Below are 5406 nucleotides of genomic sequence, written 5' to 3'. Positions count from 1 at the left end.
ATATATATATATATATATATATATATATATATATATATATATATATATAATGCATCCATTGTTAAATTCATGGCATAACGGTTATGTTGTGCTAAATATTAATAAACTTGAATTGACCAGCTGGATTGTTTGTTCTTCTTTGAGGTTATATGAGCCTATGTTTATTGTATGATAGAAATATGCATATATTACACAGTTTGCGACAAATTGATCCGTAGATTCCTCTAAAAACTACTGAAAAACGCGGAACGCTCGTGATTGGTTTCGCTCTCGTTCCGCGCTCTGTATTCCGCTGCATGGGTTTGCACCCTGAGTTCGAGTGAGATCTGGATCCGGACAGAGTCTGGATATATGCTTCCATCTACAACTAATATTCAATGGCTGTTCCTTTTACTCCCATTCGTCTCATGCCGCAAGTGGGAATATCAAGGAATGGCGTAGAAGCTTGAAGTAGCCACATATAACATAATTCCAAATAATTTGCTATTTTATCACGTTTGATAAAGTGCAAAACCATTTGCAGTATAAATAAAATATGTATGTATAAACTTAACACACAATAGTGAAATAAAGACAAGTGTATAAATAAATAAATAAATAAATAAATAAATAAATAAAAAAAAAAATATATATATATATATATATATATATATATGTATTATTGTGTATACATAGGATATAAAATGTATTATTAAATATACATAAATATTGTATAATTAATAGATTTAATAATACATATATATGTATTATTGAATTTAATTATGTAATATTTGTGTAATTATAATTATATAATATTATTACCCGCTAAAAATTACGATTTTTGTTAAAAAGTCTAATTACGACTTGTGTCTAAAAAAATCTGTTTGTTTAGACGTTACAATGCATTTACTTTCATAAAATAATTTTATTTGAAAATAAAATGTTATTATTAATTTAATTAATATATATTTGTGGTTCTCTAATATGACCAGTTCTTTGATATGTATGTAAAAATTAACGAATATCAAGCATTGAATTGGTAAAGGTATAGGTTTGCTACTATACGTGAGTTCACAATATGTCATCGAAATACTGATATTTGCTACTTATTTCTTGGAGGCGCCCTTTATGTTGGTTACAGCGTGAGAATGCCAACTGGCAGTCCATACTTATATAGTCAAAGATGTTTCATGATTGTGATTAAAAATATTGTTCTTTGATAATTTATGGTAACACTAGTCTAGTAAGTGGTCAAGTACTGATGATACTTAGTTATTATATAAATTACTTTGTTATGTTCGTTATTTGCTTATCTTTGCTCATCGTATATATATATGTGTTTTTATCAGTTTAAATATTTATCTGTTATATGGCACATTGAATTATAAATGGGAGATTCTATTATTTTAACAGAAAGAAGTCTCTAGGTATTTACAACAATCAATTGGGTCTGCGATTAGGGAATCAATTGTGTATTAACATAACGTGATAAAAATTGCAAAAGTAAGCAGATTCACTAGAGAGACCACTGAAATTGCAAATCTTCTAGTAAATTCGTTCACTTTTGTAATTTTTATCAAGTTGTGTCAGTACACAGTTGACCCTCAGAACTCGTATTATGCAACTCGTTGAATCGATTACGATTGGAATCGTTCAGTTATTCCCTAGATTTCTATTGTGATTTCTAGTGAAAACAAAATTATTTCTATTGGAATTGATTCCGATAAGTTCTATAACACGTTTTCAGATCATTCAATCGATTGGTATTGAAGAATTCCCTAGACTAATCGGATTAAGCGGGAAGAGTCGAGTCCCGATTGACCACGGTACGATTGGAGATACCACCATTTCGGTGCAAATAATTATCTAATAAATTACCAGGTCGAACCAATCATTATAATCTGTGTCCAATCGTACCGTGGTCAATCGGGTCTCCACCCAGGGCTGCGTTCGGAAACACACACTGTGTGTACACTACTAGATGATAGCCGTTAAAGTGAGTGAAATATAAGAGTGAGATAAAAAGAGAGGGAGAGTACTCGAGTGACGTTTCCGAACGCAGCCCAGTGTGGTCAGAAATCTCGTCCAGTAGGCACCGATAGTATTGAGAAAGGATAACAAACACAAACGTGCCCGTGTACATGTGGGCTCCGAACTAATAGCATGTTCGACTCTGGCTCTGAGTTAAACCCATTCTTTTGGGTTATTCAGCCTATGTCTATTGGTCAAACAAGTACTTCTCTTTATCTTCAACTTCAGCTTTATTATAGTGCCAAAAAAAGTTCCTTTGTCTTTTTATATATTTTTCCTATATATGTCTTTTCTTCTCATTTTTCCTTTTTATCGCATCTTAACCTATTTATATTCTTAAACCTATTCCTCTCTTCTTTCCTTTTTACCTTATATACCATTTTCTTATCCTAGGTATATCTCTAACCTATACTGGCAATTCCCATCTCTCCTTTTGGAAGCCAGTCTTTTTTATCCTTAGATTTTTTATCCTATATTCTCGGAAGTTTTGCCAAAGCCTACCGAAGGGAGTGAGAGTGAGTGAGTGCGAGAGTACGAAAATTTTTCTTTCCTCTGGGAATCGAACGAACTTGGGTCTCTAGCGTGGTAGACTAGTGTATAGTCCATTGTGCTACACTGTGCTGTGTTCGCACTCGGTCAAACAAATACTTATAAGCTTTATGATTGGCTAGTAGAGACTTATGACGTCAATAATCTCTCTCGAAGCGATTAACCCAGGGCCAGTCGAACACGCTATAAGTTCAGAGCGTACACGTACATGGGCACGTTTGTGTGCGTTATCCCCTCTGAATGCTACCGGTGCTACCAGGCGAGATTTCTGGCCACACTGGTTCCACCATGGACATAAGTCGGTATTTATAATCGGGTCTTATTTTTAAGACTGCTTAAGTTCATCTTCAGATACTCCGTAACCAATAAAATGATCCGTTCATCATCTGAAGATAAACTTAAGACGGTTTAAATATAAGATCTGACTATGAATACCGGTCATAGTATACATGGACTCTGAATGCCCTATCTTCTGTCGTATAATACAGTGAAGCCAACATCTAAAAAGAGAGCGAGAATAAAGGGATTATAGTTTTCTTCCTATTTTGTGACTTTTTTTGTTGCGCGTGCATCCATTTCTCGTTTCCATAATATTATAGAATGCAACAGTATCCTGACTAGACTGGCAAGTAAACGTCTTACTTAAATCTTATTGCACACTTTGTTTGTGCAGAAAGAGACAGAGAACAGAAGGGCTGTACATATTGGCTTCTCTTTTCTGACTGTATGCGGACTCTATGTATATTATGTCTACTTCTACATGTGGGTTCACTTTTCTAGCCGTATGCGAGGTTCATATATACTACGTCCATGGGTCCTATCCAGCGGGAAGCACACTCTTTTGCATGAAGACATAATATATATCGGCTCGTATTCTGAGTTCTCTTTTAACAATAAATGAGCATCTAAAAGTAACTCATAGCCAATCAGAAAGTTTATAAGCCACTTTTGTGGCTCTTGAGTTTGAGTTAAAATACTACTATTTTTAGTGGTATTTTAAATACTAAATATATTAAACATATATATGTGTATAATCTACGTAATACGTGTCTCTCCAGTGCCCGCTTTGCACATGTTTGCGCTTCGCGCTATGCGTACTTACGTCGCCGAAACATATGCACTAATTGTAATGCTTCATTATATAACATCCCGCTTTGAAAATTATCATTTGAAAGAAATTTTATCATAACTACGGAAAAAAGTCAACATAAAAAAATCATAAAATATAAATATAAATAAAAATAAAAAAATATAGAAAAAATAAAAAAAATAAAAAAAAAATAAAAAATTATAAAACAAGCAAAAAAGTAAAAAAAAAATACAAAATTAAACATTAAAAAACCAAACAAAAAGACTGCATAAATCTATATATTAATTTTTATTTATAGTGTTAATATTGCGCTTAGGACTCGAAATTTCATAAATCTATGCTAAAAATTGGAATCAGCGATACCAAAAACCTCGAAATATACTATTTTTGAGAAAATAAAAATTTTTTATATTTGATCGTGTGTTCCCTGCCGGGAAAGTCATTTTTGTAGCTCTGCACAAATCTCAAAATTCTGCGTCATGTGTATGTTACTTATATAGAAAAATTTTTGAGAAAAAAACCATTTTTTTAATGAAAAAATGCCGGCAACCTAAAGGTTAATGTTCCTGTCTATGGCCGGTATTTATAGTCGGATTTAAAGCCAGCGGCACATAATACTTGTTTCGTACTAGTTTAATTGCTGGATGGAAATGCTTTCTGATTAATGCATTTCTGAAGATAGATGGAAATGCACCAATTAAAGCAGAGTATTTCTATATAGCAAGCAATCCAGCACAAAATAAGCACCATGTGTGTGTGCCGCTGGTTTTATATTTAAAACCGTCTTAAGTTTATTTTCAGGTTTAAGTTGCTTTTCAGCAATAGACACAAGTTTCGAAAAGTAGCGTGTAATACTTCACAAAGCCAGAAAACAGAACGAAACAGAACAATAGACACAAGCGTTACAAACATCATCTTATCTTTGTTACATACAAAATATGGGACAAAGATAGAATGATGTTTGTGTGGATTTGCGTCTTTTGCTGGAAAGAAACATCAGATGATGTACTAATAATTTCATCATTAGATGTGTTAATAATTATAATTATTAAATGTATTCATTTTTCCATTTTTATTTTATAATAATTTTCATATGCGAGTGGACCTATATGCCCAATAAGCAATTTGTGCGCAGACTGACGTCAGATTGGTGACAGATTCGAGCAGAATCTGTCGACAGATCCATAGACATCTGCGTTTCCAATCTGCTGTTAGATTGTCGACAGTCTGCTGAACAGGCTTTGACGGCAGATTGGCAGCAGAATGCGTGTAGATCCTGCTGCCGTTAGAGTTTGTCAGCAAACTCTGCGAGCAAACTATCTCCAATCTGTTTATCAGAATCTGATAAACAGATACTGCGTGCAATCTATTGCCTTACTGTCACAGATACTGTTAACAGATTCTGTGCAAAATCTGCTCGCGCAGGTTTGGCTGTCTGGGTATGTGCTCTTCCATGTCGATCTAATTCGATCAATTTATAGGCAGGAACATTAATCCGACTAATCTACAGAGTAATTATTTAGTTTAGGGTCCTTACCTCCGATTTTGATGAAAGTAGGCTCAATCGACGCGTTTTTGCACGAGAAACAACTTTTTTATTTGACAAAATCGTCGTTCTGCGCCGGTAGCGAGATATTAGCCGACAAAGTTAACGGTGCGTTAGATTAGGAAATCTGTCATACCGATAATATGCAGCATATATGTAATACTACATATGTGTAATACTATTATATGGCTAACGGAACTCTCAGCAGTAC

General features: G+C 33.8%; 1 protein-coding gene across 2 annotated transcripts in view; it reads right to left on the bottom strand.

The window, feature by feature from the left end:
- Positions 1–5406, bottom strand: part of LOC116842188 (probable medium-chain specific acyl-CoA dehydrogenase, mitochondrial) — a 9779-nt gene extending 4373 nt beyond the window's left edge. The window contains exon 1 of one of the 2 annotated variants that reach the window (XM_032810997.1): positions 5187–5406. The gene's annotated coding sequence lies outside the window, so the exon portion shown is untranslated. The remainder of the gene's footprint in view (positions 1–5186) is intronic. The other variant, XM_032810996.1, reaches the window with a different exon arrangement.

Source organism: Odontomachus brunneus, unplaced genomic scaffold, assembly GCF_010583005.1.
Source record: "Odontomachus brunneus isolate Ranch 3 - 2012 unplaced genomic scaffold, Obru_v1 Obru_scaffold_022, whole genome shotgun sequence".
Lineage (NCBI taxonomy): Eukaryota > Metazoa > Arthropoda > Insecta > Hymenoptera > Formicidae > Odontomachus > Odontomachus brunneus.
Note: the sequence above shows the minus strand (reverse complement) of the source record. Positions and strands in the feature narration are given on the sequence as shown.